Source organism: Ranitomeya variabilis, chromosome 4 (assembly GCF_051348905.1).
Source record: "Ranitomeya variabilis isolate aRanVar5 chromosome 4, aRanVar5.hap1, whole genome shotgun sequence".
Classification (NCBI taxonomy): Eukaryota; Metazoa; Chordata; class Amphibia; order Anura; family Dendrobatidae; genus Ranitomeya; species Ranitomeya variabilis.
Window position 1 is genome coordinate 736,740,110 of NC_135235.1, and position 21,030 is coordinate 736,761,139.

The following is a 21,030-nucleotide window of genomic DNA, read 5'->3' on the forward strand; positions in this document are numbered from 1 at the left end:
TATTGTGCCATCTACAAAATTAGGCGCCCGCCTGCCTGCCTGCCTGCCTGCCTGCCTGCCTGCCTGCTGTCAGCACTTGGTATTTAAATTGAAGTATCCAATGAGTACTTCTGCCATACATAGCACATTTGTGACCACCGCATGCATGAATTCTTTTGGAAAGCATTGTTTCCCTTTTGTGGACCAGACCACCGACTTTCAAATGCGGTGTAGATATGATATGTATTTGAAAAAAAAGGAAAACTGGTGTCTGTGCTGCTCTCGAATCTGCTTGTCTTGTCCATCTGCACCTGTGTGAGGAGGAGGAGTATTCTAATGCCTTTGACCAACCTGGTGCGCTGCCTGCAGTGGATAGAATCTTAGCACGGAACCTTCACGTGCAGTCACAATGGGAGTGGTGGGTGTGTCAAAGTAGGCGGAGTTATGCAGATTCAAAGCGCGTTGTGCGCAGCGTGAACGATCACACACAGAGACACACACACAGACACACACCCACCTACCCCCCCCCCCCCACACAGCCACACCAGAGCTGTCATTGGGAATACACCCAGAGTTTCTGAAAATGTCTTCCCTGCGGCAATCTTTGGCTATGTCTCCACCATGGGTGTCGGTTGTAGGCCTTGGTGCGGCCCATGCGGCAAAGCATTTCCAGTATCGCTTCTCGGCCTCCTCACGGCTAAGATGTAGTGTAGTATCTGTTCTTGTCAGTTTAATATCTGATACGTCCCCTATGTGGGGACCACATATTAAATGGCTTTTTGGAACCGGGAGATGGACTAGGAGCTTGCTCTGTCCACTCCACGCATTGACCCGTTCTTGCAGACTTTCCGGGAACAGTGCACATCTTCTCTGATCCGGTTTCTAAAAACAGAATGAATTGAAATCAGCACGAGCAAGTTGTCCTTTAACCCTTTATGGGAATTTGTTTCAGGGTCAAAAAAGCACATTTCTCATGCCAAATGTAACGTTTTGCTTGATTTCTCCTGGCCAATTGCAACATTTTGTGTGCCGTGCCGTGCCGTGCCGTGCCGTGCCGTGCCTTGCTTTCACCTAGGTATGTCAAGCATTGTATTGCATCCAATATGCAAGCAATCAATCAATCAATTAATCAATCAGTCTTTGTAGGTTGCAACAGGTGTGTGAAGATGTAGGTAGGCCTGAATTAGGCCTTTGTTACAGTGTTGATAATATATTGTGCCATCTACAAAATTAGGCGCCTGCCTGCCTGCCTGCCTGCCTGCCTGCCTGCTGTCAGCACTTGGTATTTAAATTGAAGTATCCAATGAGTACTTCTGCCATACATAGCACATTTGTGACCACCGCATGCATGAATTCTTTTGGAAAGCATTGTTTCCCTTTTGTGGACCAGACCACCGACTTTCAAATGCGGTGTAGATATGATATGTATTTGAAAAAAAAGGAAAACTGGTGTCTGTGCTGCTCTCGAATCTGCTTGTCTTGTCCATCTGCACCTGTGTGAGGAGGAGGAGTATTCTAATGCCTTTGACCAACCTGGTGCGCTGCCTGCAGTGGATAGAATCTTAGCACGGAACCTTCACGTGCAGTCACAATGGGAGTGGTGGGTGTGTCAAAGTAGGCGGAGTTATGCAGATTCAAAGCGCGTTGTGCGCAGCGTGAACGATCACACACAGAGACACACACACAGACACACACCCACCTACCCCCCCCCCCCCCACACAGCCACACCAGAGCTGTCATTGGGAATACACCCAGAGTTTCTGAAAATGTCTTCCCTGCGGCAATCTTTGGCTATGTCTCCACCATGGGTGTCGGTTGTAGGCCTTGGTGCGGCCCATGCGGCAAAGCATTTCCAGTATCGCTTCTCGGCCTCCTCACGGCTAAGATGTAGTGTAGTATCTGTTCTTGTCAGTTTAATATCTGATACGTCCCCTATGTGGGGACCACATATTAAATGGCTTTTTGGAACGGGGAGCTGGACTTGGAGCTTGCTCTGTCCACTCCACGCATTGACCCGTTACTGCAGTATCTCCGGGACCAGTGCAAACTTTCTCTGATCCGGTTTCTAAAAACAGAATGAATTGAAATCAGCCAGCACGAGCAAGTTGTCCTTTAACCCTTTATGGGAATTCGTTTCAGGGTCAAAAAAGCACATTTCTCATGCCAAATGTAACGTTTTGCTTGATTTCTCCTGGCCAATTGCAACATTTGGTGTGCCTTGCCTGGTCTGGCCTGGCCTTGCTGCTTTCCCCTATGTATGTCACACATTGCATTGCAATCAATCAATCAATCAATCAATCAATCGATTTGTCTTTACTGGTTGCTGCAACAGGTGTGCTAAGATGTAGGCCTGTATTAGGCCTGCCTTTGTAACAGTGTTGCAAATAGACTGTGCCATCTACCAAATTAGGCCCCTGCTGCTGTCAGTACTTGGTGGCGTTTCAATTGAAGTATCCAAGGAGTAGTTCTGCCATACCTACCTACTGCATTTTTGTGACCGACCGCATGAATTCTTTTTGGAAACATTGTCTCCCTCTTGTGGACCACCGACTTTTCAATGTGGTGTATTATATGCATTTTTTAAAAAAAAAAAAAAGAAATAAGTTACAATGGTGCCTGTGCTGATCTTCTTCAATATGCTTGCTTGTCTTGTTCATCTACACCTGTGTGAGGAGTATTCTAATGCTTTTTCACCAACCAGGTGCGCTGCCTGCAGTAGATAGAATCTTAGCCCGAAACATTCATGTGCTGTCACAATGGGGCTGGAGGGTGTGGTCAAAGTAGGTAGGCGTAGTTATGCAGATTCAAAACGCGTTCTGCACCGCTTCAACGAACACACACAGACACACACCCACCCACCTACCTACCCCCCCACACAGCCACCTACCCCCCCACACAGCCACCTACCCCCCCACACACCCACACCAGAACTGTCATTGAGAATACACCCAGAGTTTCTGAAAATGTCTTCCCTGCCGCAATCTTTTGCTAGGTCTCCACAATGGGTGTCGGTTGTAGGCCTTGGTGCGGCTCACGTGGCACAGCGTGCTCAGTATCGCTTCTCGGCCTCATGGCTAAGATCAAGTGTAGTGGCTTGATTGTTGTTGCACTTGGTCTGGCCTGAGGTGCCCAGGGTACCCGGCTCCTTGGCCTGGGGGGATCGCTGCATTTAACAGTGTGGCTTCACCCCCCTGCTGCTATTGGGGAGTCGGATTAGTCCCTGGGCAACGAGAGGCGATCACCCCTGTCACCACACATAGCTGTGGGGGGCAGTCATAAGGACTTTTGAGATGGGCCTTTTCAGGAAGAAGAATTGTCTGAGATTTTTCGTTAAGAAGTTTTCGTTGGATGATCTTTTGGACGAGCAGAAGATTTTGGACTTATTGGAGAAGTACGGATCGGTTGGAAGAATGGACATTCTGTGCATGCAGGAAATTAAGGTGAAGAGAATTTTTGATGTTACTTTAAAGTCGGAAGATAAGTGCTTTTGTTTTTTGGACAATTGGAGAGAAAAATATTCAGATATTTTCAGTGTGAAGGCGTTATTTTTGGGAGAACCAAAGAAATTGATTGTTCAGATGGATGATCCTTATGTGGAAATGAGAGAGGTATTGGAGTATTTGAAAAGAGGCTACGGGATGGTGAGTTTTCACAAGGACTATGTTAATAACATTGGAGTTTGGAACGGTAAGCGGAGATTTCTATGGTGGAAGAGTGAAAATGAAGAGATAAAGACGGGAAAAATAATGGTGAATGGAAAGGTTGGCTTTTTGTATGTAGAAAAAGTTAAGGAAAAGTTGGAGGAAAATATATTTGATGAAGGAAAAATTGAAACGTCTGTGAAGGAAATGGCGGGAAAAAAGATGGCGGACTTAAAAAAGAAGAAAGAGGAAAAAATGAAGATGGAACAGAAAGAGGTTTTGAAGGACCCTAAAAAGGTTAAGAAGGTGGACTTAAAAAAGAAGAAAGAGGAAAAAATGAAGAAAGAACAAAGTGTGGAGAATGTGAGCATAGAGAAGGAAGAGGAAGTTAAAAATTTTACGTCTTTTAGTTTTGAAAGCTGGGAAGAGTTTGAGTCAGCTCTAATGTCTTCCAATGTAGAGTTAAAAGAGAATGTTTGGAAAAAGACGAAGAAAAAGGAGTAAAGGAAAATGTAGTTGTTATTTTTTGTGATGAAGTTTGGTGGTGTATTATACTTGAAAATGTTTAGGTTTCATATATAGAGCTATAGAGTTATTGTTTGTTTATCACAAATATTTTACTTGAGGAATTTTTGTTGTTTTGTGTTCTTATTGTTTTGTAATTTGTTTTATTTTTAAGAAATGGTTTCAAGATGATGAGTCAAACTCATGTTTAATATCGTTTAATACGATTAGTTTTATTTTGAGTTATGACACTGATGAAACTAAAAAAAAAAAAAAAATCTGTTCTTGTCAGTTTAATATCTGATACGTCCCCTATGTGGGGACCACATATTAAATGGCTTTTTGGAACCGGGAGATGGACTAGGAGCTTGCTCTGTCCACTCCACGCATTGACCCGTTCTTGCAGACTTTCCGGGAACAGTGCACATCTTCTCTGATCCGGTTTCTAAAAACAGAATGAATTGAAATCAGCACGAGCAAGTTGTCCTTTAACCCTTTATGGGAATTTGTTTCAGGGTCAAAAAAGCACATTTCTCATGCCAAATGTAACGTTTTGCTTGATTTCTCCTGGCCAATTGCAACATTTTGTGTGCCGTGCCGTGCCGTGCCGTGCCGTGCCGTGCCTTGCTTTCACCTAGGTATGTCAAGCATTGTATTGCATCCAATATGCAAGCAATCAATCAATCAATTAATCAATCAGTCTTTGTAGGTTGCAACAGGTGTGTGAAGATGTAGGTAGGCCTGAATTAGGCCTTTGTTACAGTGTTGATAATATATTGTGCCATCTACAAAATTAGGCGCCTGCCTGCCTGCCTGCCTGCCTGCCTGCCTGCTGTCAGCACTTGGTATTTAAATTGAAGTATCCAATGAGTACTTCTGCCATACATAGCACATTTGTGACCACCGCATGCATGAATTCTTTTGGAAAGCATTGTTTCCCTTTTGTGGACCAGACCACCGACTTTCAAATGCGGTGTAGATATGATATGTATTTGAAAAAAAAGGAAAACTGGTGTCTGTGCTGCTCTCGAATCTGCTTGTCTTGTCCATCTGCACCTGTGTGAGGAGGAGGAGTATTCTAATGCCTTTGACCAACCTGGTGCGCTGCCTGCAGTGGATAGAATCTTAGCACGGAACCTTCACGTGCAGTCACAATGGGAGTGGTGGGTGTGTCAAAGTAGGCGGAGTTATGCAGATTCAAAGCGCGTTGTGCGCAGCGTGAACGATCACACACAGAGACACACACACAGACACACACCCACCTACCCCCCCCCCCCCCACACAGCCACACCAGAGCTGTCATTGGGAATACACCCAGAGTTTCTGAAAATGTCTTCCCTGCGGCAATCTTTGGCTATGTCTCCACCATGGGTGTCGGTTGTAGGCCTTGGTGCGGCCCATGCGGCAAAGCATTTCCAGTATCGCTTCTCGGCCTCACGGCTAAGATCAGGTGTAGTGACCATATAGTTGCTGCCTTGGTCTTGGCTGGAAGGTGCCTGGGGTACCCGGCTCTTTGGCCTGGGGGGATTGTCTCACTTATGGTGGGACTTCACCCCCCTGCTGCTATTAGAGAGCTGGATTAGTCCCCAGGCAACGAGGTGCGATCCCCCGGCGAAAGGCCGAGCCCGTCGTGACGGTAAGCCTGAGCCAAGCCTGCTGCGATGCCATGTGAGTGGCAATTTTCATCTGGCGCCGGCCAGATAAGGAACTCGATTAAGGTCGAGGTTCCGGTAACACATGTCGGTTATGATAACCCTCGAGAGTTCTACGTACAGATTCTGAGGAATCTATTGGGAGTAAAGGAGAGCGACATCTACTGCCTGCAGGAGAAGGGGCAGAACTCGTATGTCTTAACTCTGGCAACCAAGATTGCCTGCCAAAACCTTTACGAGCGAGTTAAGGGCGAGCGTTTCAACAAGCTGTTGGAAGGAGTGGTTTTCACTGCTCTGTATGGCGAGCTTGACGTACCCCTCGTGGTACATATGTTCAATCCTCATGTGGCCCGAGAGGATATTGAACTGTTCCTGAACAGATATTGCACGTCTGTCAGGTTCACGGGGAACGTCAAAGGGAGAAGCGGTTTCTGGAACGGGAAACGACGTTTTATGGTACGTTTCAGACCTGACCCTATGGGTGTAGAAGGCCTTATGCACCCCCCCTCCACAGTGGTGCTGGGGAGAGACCATGGCTATCTGTTTTACAATGGGCAGCCGTTCAGATGTCGAAAGTGTGGCGATTTCGGTCACATGCAGAGTGACTGTAAAAATGAGCGGATGAGTCAGTGCCACAATTGTGGTAAATGGGGTCATGCCTCAAAGGACTGCAAAAACGAAAAGACCTGCAGTAGTTGCGGACAGGCTGATCACCTGTTTAGCAATTGTCCACTGCGGACAAGGTCTCATGGTGGCTCTAGGGCATCTGCGGCTAGTTCCGCGGGGGTCCCTGCTGATGCCAGCAGAGCAAGCTCAGTAGTCGCCGGTGTGAGCTTTGCGGACATCACTGCGGGTCATATGCGGTTTGACTCAGTTGAAGCTCGGACGGTACCCAAGTCTAATGACTCGGCTCCCACAGCCGTAGTGGTACCCGTGCCTACTCCTGCAGGTGTCCAGGTTCCGCCTGGCGGGGAGGGGGCACTTCCTCAGAGATATGAGAAAGATCAAAAAAAGAGGCGTGTATCCAGAGCGGTTGGTGCCATTCCTGATGCCCATCCAGAGGTCCCTGCTGATGACCATACTGACGGTAGATTGGATGCCTGCCCTGAAACCTGTCCGGAGGCCCAACCTGATGCCAATCCAGAGGGACGTCCTGATGCCTGTTTGAAGGATGGAGGCCATGAATCAACTGCTGATCCTGGAGCCGGACCTGCTGGTCACCCTGTTCCTGGGGATACATCTGGCCCTGATGGGGGTATGGACATTCCACAAGCTGCAGAGCCTGGAGAGAACCTTGCGGACCAGATGGATGTCAGTGTCAGTGGTAAGAGGAGCCGTGAGGAGACTCGGGAGGAGGAGTGCCATCCTGAGTCATCCCGTAAAATCTTTCTGGCTGTTTCCTCACAGAGTATTCTCAGCCCAGAAGGGACTAATCAGATAGAGGAATACACAGACTCCGATGATACTGCCAGTTTACTGACTGTGGCCACTTTATCACCTGCAATATCACAGTTTAATGAGTCTGATTCGGAGAGCCAAGAATCGTAAAAAAGACTTAACATGGCAGACATCCGTATTGCCTCACTGAATGTGAGAAGCCTAAAGAGCCCAACTAGGAGGGCTGCTTTGTTTGCATGGCTAATGACTTTGAGTTTTGAGGTCTTTTTCCTGCAGGAGTGTGGTATTGATCATGCACTATCATATCCCAACCTAATTAAAGACTGGACAGCAGGACCCTCTGTCTGGTCAGGGTCGAATGAAAATAAAGCTGCCGGGGTTGGGATTTTATTCAAAGGTCAAAATGTGAATATTTTATCTGTCACTGAAATCATTCCAGGTCGTGCCTTATTAATCCACGTTGTTTTAAATGGTTTTACATGTCGTTTTATGAATATTTATGCATCCCCAGAGAAAAATGAACGTGCCTCCCTTTTTAATGACATATCTTTGTTTTTAACAGGTCCATCTCCAATAATAGTGGGAGGGGATTTTAATTGTGTCATGTTGGGAGAGGGGCGGAGTGGTGGTGATGGTGTTGGAAGAACAGACAAAACGTCTAGTCTGTTAAAACACCTATTGACAGACCTTAAATTATTAGATGTATGGAGGAAGTCCCACCCTTCTGACCCAGGATACACGTGGAAGGGTAGAGGGCTGTCTTCCCGTATTGATTTTATTTTCTGTTCTAATGATGTTTTTAAATCCAGTAACGCAGGGCTGATGGAAAACATCTTTTCTGACCATGTATTACTACATACCAACCTGCAGGTTCCTGGGGATGCTAATGTAGGTAAAGGTATGTGGAAACTGAATACACTCCTTCTAGAAGATGAGTTGGTAAGGGCAGACTTTATAGCCAAATATAAAATATGGAGGGGGCGGAAACACCCAAAACAGAGTATGCTGGGGTGGTGGGAGTGTGTTAAAACTCGTATAAAAGAGTTTTTTATCAAAGTTGGCAAAAGAAAGGCACGTGAAAAAAGGAAATGTTTTAGAGATTTTAATGTCAGGCTGCAGACTCTCCATAGGCTTAAGAAGTGGGGAGTGCCTGGGGTGGATGGCGAGATGGCAAAAATTCAAATTGAAATCCATAAATTCCTGGAATGTAAGGGGAAAGAGGTAATTTTTAATGCTCGTGTAAAATATTTAGAAGAGGGTGAGTCATGCTCAAGGTTTTTCTTTAAAAAAGTCAATGACAAAAAACAAGTGATTGTGGAATTGGAAGGAGAGACTTCCACTGGGGGTATTTTAGAGAAAACCTTTAATTTTTATGATGATCTTTTTAGTAAAAAAAATATTGACGAGACCTCTTTTAATGGAAATCTTAATGTTTTATCTCAGTTTTTAAATAAGGAGGACCAGGAGTTTTTAGAAAGCGATGTTTCAACATCTGAAGTTGAAACTGCCTTAAAGAGCTTTGCTAACGGCAAGGCTCCTGGATCAGACGGCCTCCCTATTGAATTTTATATTTGTTTTTGGGATATTATTAAAAATGATTTCTTACAGGTGGTTAGTGAAGCCTTTATGGCCGACTCTTTACCGTACTCATGGCGAAAAAGCATAATCACCCTCATTTTCAAAAAAGGCGATAGAACAAAACTGGAAAATTGGAGGCCCATTTCACTATTGAATATAGACTATAAAATCCTTGCAAAAATTATCTCTGGCAGATTAAAGATGGTTATTAAAAATGTGATCCATCCTGATCAGGTGTGCGGTATCCCCGGGAGATCAATCTGGGAGCACCTTAACTTAATTCGGGATCTGATCTGGTATCAAAAGGACAGAAAACAACCATTAGCGATTTTATCTTTGGATTTTATGAAGGCCTTTGATAGGGTCTCCCACTTTTATCTTTTTAAAGTTTTAGAAAGGATGGGGTTCCCTAAGTCTTTTATCCAGAAAATATCGCTTTTATACAAACAGTCATGTGCACAGGTTTTAATTAATGGGTTTTTAACTAAAGAGGTGGTGCTTCAGTCCGGAGTAAAACAAGGCTGTCCCATGTCCCCACTTTTATTTATCTGTTCCATTGAGCCACTGTTGTGCCTGCTGCGTCAGGACAAGGTGGTCAGGGGGATCTTTATTCCAGGTGGGGGTGGGCAGCAAGTTAAGGCTCTGGGCTATATGGATGATATATCAGTGTATGGTACCAGCTCAGCATCCATTAATAGAGCAATTTTAATTACGGAAATTTTTAGTGCGGGTTCTGGTTTTAAGCTAAATATTAACAAATGTGACTGTTTGATAATGGGCCAATGGGAATCAGACCCCCCCCGGGTCCTAACACAAACAGTTGGAATCAAGATTCTGGGTATCTTGTTCAACCAGGATAATGATGGTAAAGAAAACTGGGACCTGGTACTCAATAAATTGAACCAAAAAATTTCCCTGTGGCAAATCCGCAAGTTATCAATGGAGGGTAAGATTCTAGTGATTAAAATGGTATTACTTCCCATCATTTTGTATGCTGCTATGGTCTTCCCTCCAAACCCCCTCTACTTAAAGGCGCTTATGAAACCACTGTTTTATTTTCTATGGGGTTCCAAAATGGAGAAATTAAGGAGGGTGGTGGTTTGTAAAAGTAAGAAGAACGGTGGCAAGGCTTTTCCCAACCTGAAACTATTTATTTTTATCAAGTTCTTTGTTTTTTGTTATAAAAACTTGAACAATGTTGGGGCTTTCTCGTGCTTCCTGAGATACGCTACAGGATTCACTTTTAGGAAGCTAAATTTTAGCATGAATACTAACTGCCCTTTCCTTTTATCACCCCCCGAACAATACAGGGTCTTGGAAAGCACCATTTCCGAGTATGATTTAGTTCATGTTGACCGTCAGTTCCTTCTTGACCAGCGGAAGTTAACCATTATCTGTAAGGGTCACGAGGAGATGGAGGACGTGTCCAATTTTTCCATCTCCAGATGCAGGCTAGTATGGAATAATGTTGCCTGTCCAGCCCTTAGTAACTCCCAAAAGGATCTGGCTTGGCAGGTAGTTCATCAGTGCCTCCCAACAAGGGCTTTTCAGCATCATAGGGGTTTGGTGGCCAGTGCCAGATGCCCTAGAGACAGGTGTGCGCCAGAGGAGTCTGTGTTTCATTTATTCTGGGACTGCTCCTATGCTCAGGAGCTCTGGCAAACAGTGGGTACCCTCCTAAAATGGATATGTGGGGTACAGTCCCTAACCTGTGACACAATAATATACGGTATTATTAACTGCCCTACCATGAAACAAGCTCGGGTGGCATGGCTAATGATTAACTGTTTCAAAGAATCAATATGGAAAGTGCGAAACATACTTCTGTTTAAACGTGATGTTATTTCTGTAAATGACTGTATTGGACTGGCACTGTGTGAGATGTATACATACTACCTGCATGACTGTAAAAAAATGGGAGTTAAAGAAGCAAAACGGTTATGGTGTTTACAAATCTGGAACATGTATTTACATATGTAAAGTATATGCTTATTAGTTGTATTTATTTGTGTTCTTAATTTTTTATCAGATTGTTTTAAGCCATGTTTTATTCAAGTGTGAATTTTATTTTACTTGGATTACTTTTAACAACAATGGTTTTAAAATCTGAAGAATTGCAAATGGGTCTCAGCAAGATAAAAGAACACAGTTTTATATGCATATGTATTGTACTGTTTTTATATTTTTACCCTGTTTTATAATCAGATTTGTATTTGTTTTTATGTCATATTTTATTCAAGTCTTTGATTTGTTTGGATTTATGATGTATGTCTGATTTTAATAAACCCTATTTGAAAAGTGATCTGTTCTTGTCAGTTTAATATCTGATACGTCCCCTATGTGGGGACCACATATTAAATGGCTTTTTGGAACCGGGAGATGGACTAGGAGCTTGCTCTGTCCACTCCACGCATTGACCCGTTCTTGCAGACTTTCCGGGAACAGTGCACATCTTCTCTGATCCGGTTTCTAAAAACAGAATGAATTGAAATCAGCACGAGCAAGTTGTCCTTTAACCCTTTATGGGAATTTGTTTCAGGGTCAAAAAAGCACATTTCTCATGCCAAATGTAACGTTTTGCTTGATTTCTCCTGGCCAATTGCAACATTTTGTGTGCCGTGCCGTGCCGTGCCGTGCCGTGCCGTGCCTTGCTTTCACCTAGGTATGTCAAGCATTGTATTGCATCCAATATGCAAGCAATCAATCAATCAATTAATCAATCAGTCTTTGTAGGTTGCAACAGGTGTGTGAAGATGTAGGTAGGCCTGAATTAGGCCTTTGTTACAGTGTTGATAATATATTGTGCCATCTACAAAATTAGGCGCCTGCCTGCCTGCCTGCCTGCCTGCCTGCCTGCTGTCAGCACTTGGTATTTAAATTGAAGTATCCAATGAGTACTTCTGCCATACATAGCACATTTGTGACCACCGCATGCATGAATTCTTTTGGAAAGCATTGTTTCCCTTTTGTGGACCAGACCACCGACTTTCAAATGCGGTGTAGATATGATATGTATTTGAAAAAAAAGGAAAACTGGTGTCTGTGCTGCTCTCGAATCTGCTTGTCTTGTCCATCTGCACCTGTGTGAGGAGGAGGAGTATTCTAATGCCTTTGACCAACCTGGTGCGCTGCCTGCAGTGGATAGAATCTTAGCACGGAACCTTCACGTGCAGTCACAATGGGAGTGGTGGGTGTGTCAAAGTAGGCGGAGTTATGCAGATTCAAAGCGCGTTGTGCGCAGCGTGAACGATCACACACAGAGACACACACACAGACACACACCCACCTACCCCCCCCCCCCCCACACAGCCACACCAGAGCTGTCATTGGGAATACACCCAGAGTTTCTGAAAATGTCTTCCCTGCGGCAATCTTTGGCTATGTCTCCACCATGGGTGTCGGTTGTAGGCCTTGGTGCGGCCCATGCGGCAAAGCATTTCCAGTATCGCTTCTCGGCCTCCTCACGGCTAAGATGTAGTGTAGTATCTGTTCTTGTCAGTTTAATATCTGATACGTCCCCTATGTGGGGACCACATATTAAATGGCTTTTTGGAACCGGGAGATGGACTAGGAGCTTGCTCTGTCCACTCCACGCATTGACCCGTTCTTGCAGACTTTCCGGGAACAGTGCACATCTTCTCTGATCCGGTTTCTAAAAACAGAATGAATTGAAATCAGCACGAGCAAGTTGTCCTTTAACCCTTTATGGGAATTTGTTTCAGGGTCAAAAAAGCACATTTCTCATGCCAAATGTAACGTTTTGCTTGATTTCTCCTGGCCAATTGCAACATTTTGTGTGCCGTGCCGTGCCGTGCCGTGCCGTGCCGTGCCTTGCTTTCACCTAGGTATGTCAAGCATTGTATTGCATCCAATATGCAAGCAATCAATCAATCAATTAATCAATCAGTCTTTGTAGGTTGCAACAGGTGTGTGAAGATGTAGGTAGGCCTGAATTAGGCCTTTGTTACAGTGTTGATAATATATTGTGCCATCTACAAAATTAGGCGCCTGCCTGCCTGCCTGCCTGCCTGCCTGCCTGCTGTCAGCACTTGGTATTTAAATTGAAGTATCCAATGAGTACTTCTGCCATACATAGCACATTTGTGACCACCGCATGCATGAATTCTTTTGGAAAGCATTGTTTCCCTTTTGTGGACCAGACCACCGACTTTCAAATGCGGTGTAGATATGATATGTATTTGAAAAAAAAGGAAAACTGGTGTCTGTGCTGCTCTCGAATCTGCTTGTCTTGTCCATCTGCACCTGTGTGAGGAGGAGGAGTATTCTAATGCCTTTGACCAACCTGGTGCGCTGCCTGCAGTGGATAGAATCTTAGCACGGAACCTTCACGTGCAGTCACAATGGGAGTGGTGGGTGTGTCAAAGTAGGCGGAGTTATGCAGATTCAAAGCGCGTTGTGCGCAGCGTGAACGATCACACACAGAGACACACACACAGACACACACCCACCTACCCCCCCCCCCCCCCACACAGCCACACCAGAGCTGTCATTGGGAATACACCCAGAGTTTCTGAAAATGTCTTCCCTGCGGCAATCTTTGGCTATGTCTCCACCATGGGTGTCGGTTGTAGGCCTTGGTGCGGCCCATGCGGCAAAGCATTTCCAGTATCGCTTCTCGGCCTCCTCACGGCTAAGATGTAGTGTAGTATCTGTTCTTGTCAGTTTAATATCTGATACGTCCCCTATGTGGGGACCACATATTAAATGGCTTTTTGGAACCGGGAGATGGACTAGGAGCTTGCTCTGTCCACTCCACGCATTGACCCGTTCTTGCAGACTTTCCGGGAACAGTGCACATCTTCTCTGATCCGGTTTCTAAAAACAGAATGAATTGAAATCAGCACGAGCAAGTTGTCCTTTAACCCTTTATGGGAATTTGTTTCAGGGTCAAAAAAGCACATTTCTCATGCCAAATGTAACGTTTTGCTTGATTTCTCCTGGCCAATTGCAACATTTTGTGTGCCGTGCCGTGCCGTGCCGTGCCTTGCTTTCACCTAGGTATGTCAAGCATTGTATTGCATCCAATATGCAAGCAATCAATCAATCAATTAATCAATCAGTCTTTGTAGGTTGCAACAGGTGTGTGAAGATGTAGGTAGGCCTGAATTAGGCCTTTGTTACAGTGTTGATAATATATTGTGCCATCTACAAAATTAGGCGCCTGCCTGCCTGCCTGCCTGCCTGCCTGCCTGCTGTCAGCACTTGGTATTTAAATTGAAGTATCCAATGAGTACTTCTGCCATACATAGCACATTTGTGACCACCGCATGCATGAATTCTTTTGGAAAGCATTGTTTCCCTTTTGTGGACCAGACCACCGACTTTCAAATGCGGTGTAGATATGATATGTATTTGAAAAAAAAGGAAAACTGGTGTCTGTGCTGCTCTCGAATCTGCTTGTCTTGTCCATCTGCACCTGTGTGAGGAGGAGGAGTATTCTAATGCCTTTGACCAACCTGGTGCGCTGCCTGCAGTGGATAGAATCTTAGCACGGAACCTTCACGTGCAGTCACAATGGGAGTGGTGGGTGTGTCAAAGTAGGCGGAGTTATGCAGATTCAAAGCGCGTTGTGCGCAGCGTGAACGATCACACACAGAGACACACACACAGACACACACCCACCTACCCCCCCCCCCCCACACAGCCACACCAGAGCTGTCATTGGGAATACACCCAGAGTTTCTGAAAATGTCTTCCCTGCGGCAATCTTTGGCTATGTCTCCACCATGGGTGTCGGTTGTAGGCCTTGGTGCGGCCCATGCGGCAAAGCATTTCCAGTATCGCTTCTCGGCCTCCTCACGGCTAAGATGTAGTGTAGTATCTGTTCTTGTCAGTTTAATATCTGATACGTCCCCTATGTGGGGACCACATATTAAATGGCTTTTTGGAACCGGGAGATGGACTAGGAGCTTGCTCTGTCCACTCCACGCATTGACCCGTTCTTGCAGACTTTCCGGGAACAGTGCACATCTTCTCTGATCCGGTTTCTAAAAACAGAATGAATTGAAATCAGCACGAGCAAGTTGTCCTTTAACCCTTTATGGGAATTTGTTTCAGGGTCAAAAAAGCACATTTCTCATGCCAAATGTAACGTTTTGCTTGATTTCTCCTGGCCAATTGCAACATTTTGTGTGCCGTGCCGTGCCGTGCCGTGCCGTGCCGTGCCTTGCTTTCACCTAGGTATGTCAAGCATTGTATTGCATCCAATATGCAAGCAATCAATCAATCAATTAATCAATCAGTCTTTGTAGGTTGCAACAGGTGTGTGAAGATGTAGGTAGGCCTGAATTAGGCCTTTGTTACAGTGTTGATAATATATTGTGCCATCTACAAAATTAGGCGCCTGCCTGCCTGCCTGCCTGCCTGCCTGCTGTCAGCACTTGGTATTTAAATTGAAGTATCCAATGAGTACTTCTGCCATACATAGCACATTTGTGACCACCGCATGCATGAATTCTTTTGGAAAGCATTGTTTCCCTTTTGTGGACCAGACCACCGACTTTCAAATGCGGTGTAGATATGATATGTATTTGAAAAAAAAGGAAAACTGGTGTCTGTGCTGCTCTCGAATCTGCTTGTCTTGTCCATCTGCACCTGTGTGAGGAGGAGGAGTATTCTAATGCCTTTGACCAACCTGGTGCGCTGCCTGCAGTGGATAGAATCTTAGCACGGAACCTTCACGTGCAGTCACAATGGGAGTGGTGGGTGTGTCAAAGTAGGCGGAGTTATGCAGATTCAAAGCGCGTTGTGCGCAGCGTGAACGATCACACACAGAGACACACACACAGACACACACCCACCTACCCCCCCCCCCCCCACACAGCCACACCAGAGCTGTCATTGGGAATACACCCAGAGTTTCTGAAAATGTCTTCCCTGCGGCAATCTTTGGCTATGTCTCCACCATGGGTGTCGGTTGTAGGCCTTGGTGCGGCCCATGCGGCAAAGCATTTCCAGTATCGCTTCTCGGCCTCCTCACGGCTAAGATGTAGTGTAGTATCTGTTCTTGTCAGTTTAATATCTGATACGTCCCCTATGTGGGGACCACATATTAAATGGCTTTTTGGAACCGGGAGATGGACTAGGAGCTTGCTCTGTCCACTCCACGCATTGACCCGTTCTTGCAGACTTTCCGGGAACAGTGCACATCTTCTCTGATCCGGTTTCTAAAAACAGAATGAATTGAAATCAGCACGAGCAAGTTGTCCTTTAACCCTTTATGGGAATTTGTTTCAGGGTCAAAAAAGCACATTTCTCATGCCAAATGTAACGTTTTGCTTGATTTCTCCTGGCCAATTGCAACATTTTGTGTGCCGTGCCGTGCCGTGCCGTGCCGTGCCGTGCCTTGCTTTCACCTAGGTATGTCAAGCATTGTATTGCATCCAATATGCAAGCAATCAATCAATCAATTAATCAATCAGTCTTTGTAGGTTGCAACAGGTGTGTGAAGATGTAGGTAGGCCTGAATTAGGCCTTTGTTACAGTGTTGATAATATATTGTGCCATCTACAAAATTAGGCGCCTGCCTGCCTGCCTGCCTGCCTGCCTGCCTGCTGTCAGCACTTGGTATTTAAATTGAAGTATCCAATGAGTACTTCTGCCATACATAGCACATTTGTGACCACCGCATGCATGAATTCTTTTGGAAAGCATTGTTTCCCTTTTGTGGACCAGACCACCGACTTTCAAATGCGGTGTAGATATGATATGTATTTGAAAAAAAAGGAAAACTGGTGTCTGTGCTGCTCTCGAATCTGCTTGTCTTGTCCATCTGCACCTGTGTGAGGAGGAGGAGTATTCTAATGCCTTTGACCAACCTGGTGCGCTGCCTGCAGTGGATAGAATCTTAGCACGGAACCTTCACGTGCAGTCACAATGGGAGTGGTGGGTGTGTCAAAGTAGGCGGAGTTATGCAGATTCAAAGCGCGTTGTGCGCAGCGTGAACGATCACACACAGAGACACACACACAGACACACACCCACCTACCCCCCCCCCCCCCACACAGCCACACCAGAGCTGTCATTGGGAATACACCCAGAGTTTCTGAAAATGTCTTCCCTGCGGCAATCTTTGGCTATGTCTCCACCATGGGTGTCGGTTGTAGGCCTTGGTGCGGCCCATGCGGCAAAGCATTTCCAGTATCGCTTCTCGGCCTCCTCACGGCTAAGATGTAGTGTAGTATCTGTTCTTGTCAGTTTAATATCTGATACGTCCCCTATGTGGGGACCACATATTAAATGGCTTTTTGGAACCGGGAGATGGACTAGGAGCTTGCTCTGTCCACTCCACGCATTGACCCGTTCTTGCAGACTTTCCGGGAACAGTGCACATCTTCTCTGATCCGGTTTCTAAAAACAGAATGAATTGAAATCAGCACGAGCAAGTTGTCCTTTAACCCTTTATGGGAATTTGTTTCAGGGTCAAAAAAGCACATTTCTCATGCCAAATGTAACGTTTTGCTTGATTTCTCCTGGCCAATTGCAACATTTTGTGTGCCGTGCCGTGCCGTGCCGTGCCGTGCCGTGCCTTGCTTTCACCTAGGTATGTCAAGCATTGTATTGCATCCAATATGCAAGCAATCAATCAATCAATTAATCAATCAGTCTTTGTAGGTTGCAACAGGTGTGTGAAGATGTAGGTAGGCCTGAATTAGGCCTTTGTTACAGTGTTGATAATATATTGTGCCATCTACAAAATTAGGCGCCTGCCTGCCTGCCTGCCTGCCTGCCTGCCTGCTGTCAGCACTTGGTATTTAAATTGAAGTATCCAATGAGTACTTCTGCCATACATAGCACATTTGTGACCACCGCATGCATGAATTCTTTTGGAAAGCATTGTTTCCCTTTTGTGGACCAGACCACCGACTTTCAAATGCGGTGTAGATATGATATGTATTTGAAAAAAAAGGAAAACTGGTGTCTGTGCTGCTCTCGAATCTGCTTGTCTTGTCCATCTGCACCTGTGTGAGGAGGAGGAGTATTCTAATGCCTTTGACCAACCTGGTGCGCTGCCTGCAGTGGATAGAATCTTAGCACGGAACCTTCACGTGCAGTCACAATGGGAGTGGTGGGTGTGTCAAAGTAGGCGGAGTTATGCAGATTCAAAGCGCGTTGTGCGCAGCGTGAACGATCACACACAGAGACACACACACAGACACACACCCACCTACCCCCCCCCCCCCACACAGCCACACCAGAGCTGTCATTGGGAATACACCCAGAGTTTCTGAAAATGTCTTCCCTGCGGCAATCTTTGGCTATGTCTCCACCATGGGTGTCGGTTGTAGGCCTTGGTGCGGCCCATGCGGCAAAGCATTTCCAGTATCGCTTCTCGGCCTCACGGCTAAGATCAGGTGTAGTGACCATATAGTTGCTGCCTTGGTCTTGGCTGGAAGGTGCCTGGGGTACCCGGCTCTTTGGCCTGGGGGGATTGTCTCACTTATGGTGGGACTTCACCCCCCTGCTGCTATTAGAGAGCTGGATTAGTCCCCAGGCAACGAGGTGCGATCCCCCGGCGAAAGGCCGAGCCCGTCGTGACGGTAAGCCTGAGCCAAGCCTGCTGCGATGCCATGTGAGTGGCAATTTTCATCTGGCGCCGGCCAGATAAGGAACTCGATTAAGGTCGAGGTTCCGGTAACACATGTCGGTTATGATAACCCTCGAGAGTTCTACGTACAGATTCTGAGGAATCTATTGGGAGTAAAGGAGAGCGACATCTACTGCCTGCAGGAGAAGGGGCAGAACTCGTATGTCTTAACTCTGGCAACCAAGATTGCCTGCCAAAACCTTTACGAGCGAGTTAAGGGCGAGCGTTTCAACAAGCTGTTGGAAGGAGTGGTTTTCACTGCTCTGTATGGCGAGCTTGACGTACCCCTCGTGGTACATATGTTCAATCCTCATGTGGCCCGAGAGGATATTGAACTGTTCCTGAACAGATATTGCACGTCTGTCAGGTTCACGGGGAACGTCAAAGGGAGAAGCGGTTTCTGGAACGGGAAACGACGTTTTATGGTACGTTTCAGACCTGACCCTATGGGTGTAGAAGGCCTTATGCACCCCCCCTCCACAGTGGTGCTGGGGAGAGACCATGGCTATCTGTTTTACAATGGGCAGCCGTTCAGATGTCGAAAGTGTGGCGATTTCGGTCACATGCAGAGTGACTGTAAAAATGAGCGGATGAGTCAGTGCCACAATTGTGGTAAATGGGGTCATGCCTCAAAGGACTGCAAAAACGAAAAGACCTGCAGTAGTTGCGGACAGGCTGATCACCTGTTTAGCAATTGTCCACTGCGGACAAGGTCTCATGGTGGCTCTAGGGCATCTGCGGCTAGTTCCGCGGGGGTCCCTGCTGATGCCAGCAGAGCAAGCTCAGTAGTCGCCGGTGTGAGCTTTGCGGACATCACTGCGGGTCATATGCGGTTTGACTCAGTTGAAGCTCGGACGGTACCCAAGTCTAATGACTCGGCTCCCACAGCCGTAGTGGTACCCGTGCCTACTCCTGCAGGTGTCCAGGTTCCGCCTGGCGGGGAGGGGGCACTTCCTCAGAGATATGAGAAAGATCAAAAAAAGAGGCGTGTATCCAGAGCGGTTGGTGCCATTCCTGATGCCCATCCAGAGGTCCCTGCTGATGACCATACTGACGGTAGATTGGATGCCTGCCCTGAAACCTGTCCGGAGGCCCAACCTGATGCCAATCCAGAGGGACGTCCTGATGCCTGTTTGAAGGATGGAGGCCATGAATCAACTGCTGATCCTGGAGCCGGACCTGCTGGTCACCCTGTTCCTGGGGATACATCTGGCCCTGATGGGGGTATGGACATTCCACAAGCTGCAGAGCCTGGAGAGAACCTTGCGGACCAGATGGATGTCAGTGTCAGTGGTAAGAGGAGCCGTGAGGAGACTCGGGAGGAGGAGTGCCATCCTGAGTCATCCCGTAAAATCTTTCTGGCTGTTTCCTCACAGAGTATTCTCAGCCCAGAAGGGACTAATCAGATAGAGGAATACACAGACTCCGATGATACTGCCAGTTTACTGACTGTGGCCACTTTATCACCTGCAATATCACAGTTTAATGAGTCTGATTCGGAGAGCCAAGAATCGTAAAAAAGACTTAACATGGCAGACATCCGTATTGCCTCACTGAATGTGAGAAGCCTAAAGAGCCCAACTAGGAGGGCTGCTTTGTTTGCATGGCTAATGACTTTGAGTTTTGAGGTCTTTTTCCTGCAGGAGTGTGGTATTGATCATGCACTATCATATCCCAACCTAATTAAAGACTGGACAGCAGGACCCTCTGTCTGGTCAGGGTCGAATGAAAATAAAGCTGCCGGGGTTGGGATTTTATTCAAAGGTCAAAATGTGAATATTTTATCTGTCACTGAAATCATTCCAGGTCGTGCCTTATTAATCCACGTTGTTTTAAATGGTTTTACATGTCGTTTTATGAATATTTATGCATCCCCAGAGAAAAATGAACGTGCCTCCCTTTTTAATGACATATCTTTGTTTTTAACAGGTCCATCTCCAATAATAGTGGGAGGGGATTTTAATTGTGTCATGTTGGGAGAGGGGCGGAGTGGTGGTGATGGTGTTGGAAGAACAGACAAAACGTCTAGTCTGTTAAAACACCTATTGACAGACCTTAAATTATTAGATGTATGGAGGAAGTCCCACCCTTCTGACCCAGGATACACGTGGAAGGGTAGAGGGCTGTCTTCCCGTATTGATTTTATTTTCTGTTCTAATGATGTTTTTAAATCCAGTAACGCAGGGCTGATGGAAAACATCTTTTCTGACCATGTATTACTACATACCAACCTGCAGGTTCCTGGGGATGCTAATGTAGGTAAAGGTATGTGGAAACTGAATACACTCCTTCTAGAAGATGAGTTGGTAAGGGCAGACTTTATAGCCAAATATAAAATATGGAGGGGGCGGAAACACCCAAAACAGAGTATGCTGGGGTGGTGGGAGTGTGTTAAAACTCGTATAAAAGAGTTTTTTATCAAAGTTGGCAAAAGAAAGGCACGTGAAAAAAGGAAATGTTTTAGAGATTTTAATGTCAGGCTGCAGACTCTCCATAGGCTTAAGAAGTGGGGAGTGCCTGGGGTGGATGGCGAGATGGCAAAAATTCAAATTGAAATCCATAAATTCCTGGAATGTAAGGGGAAAGAGGTAATTTTTAATGCTCGTGTAAAATATTTAGAAGAGGGTGAGTCATGCTCAAGGTTTTTCTTTAAAAAAGTCAATGACAAAAA

At 46.0% G+C, this 21,030-nt stretch overlaps 1 protein-coding gene, 8 non-coding genes and 1 pseudogene across 8 annotated transcripts; all 10 read left to right on the forward strand.

Annotated features, from left to right (window-relative positions):
• The window catches only part of LOC143768002 (uncharacterized), a 579,067-nt gene that overhangs the window by 336,823 nt on the left and 221,214 nt on the right, over positions 1-21,030 (forward strand).
• On the forward strand, positions 654-847 carry LOC143771099 (U2 spliceosomal RNA). Its single transcript, XR_013214994.1, has one exon. It is a non-coding gene; the product is annotated as a U2 spliceosomal RNA (small nuclear RNA).
• On the forward strand, positions 1,837-2,030 carry LOC143771084 (U2 spliceosomal RNA). Its single transcript, XR_013214980.1, has one exon. It is a non-coding gene; the product is annotated as a U2 spliceosomal RNA (small nuclear RNA).
• Positions 4,356-4,555, forward strand: LOC143770720 (U2 spliceosomal RNA). Its single transcript, XR_013214714.1, has one exon. It is a non-coding gene; the product is annotated as a U2 spliceosomal RNA (small nuclear RNA).
• Positions 11,036-11,207, forward strand: LOC143770751 (U2 spliceosomal RNA; annotated as a pseudogene).
• Positions 12,197-12,390, forward strand: LOC143771100 (U2 spliceosomal RNA). Its single transcript, XR_013214995.1, has one exon. It is a non-coding gene; the product is annotated as a U2 spliceosomal RNA (small nuclear RNA).
• LOC143771101 (U2 spliceosomal RNA) lies at positions 13,381-13,574 on the forward strand. The gene has a single exon (XR_013214996.1). It is a non-coding gene; the product is annotated as a U2 spliceosomal RNA (small nuclear RNA).
• Positions 14,553-14,746, forward strand: LOC143771102 (U2 spliceosomal RNA). The gene has a single exon (XR_013214997.1). It is a non-coding gene; the product is annotated as a U2 spliceosomal RNA (small nuclear RNA).
• Positions 15,732-15,925, forward strand: LOC143771104 (U2 spliceosomal RNA). The gene has a single exon (XR_013214998.1). It is a non-coding gene; the product is annotated as a U2 spliceosomal RNA (small nuclear RNA).
• On the forward strand, positions 16,915-17,108 carry LOC143771105 (U2 spliceosomal RNA). The gene has a single exon (XR_013214999.1). It is a non-coding gene; the product is annotated as a U2 spliceosomal RNA (small nuclear RNA).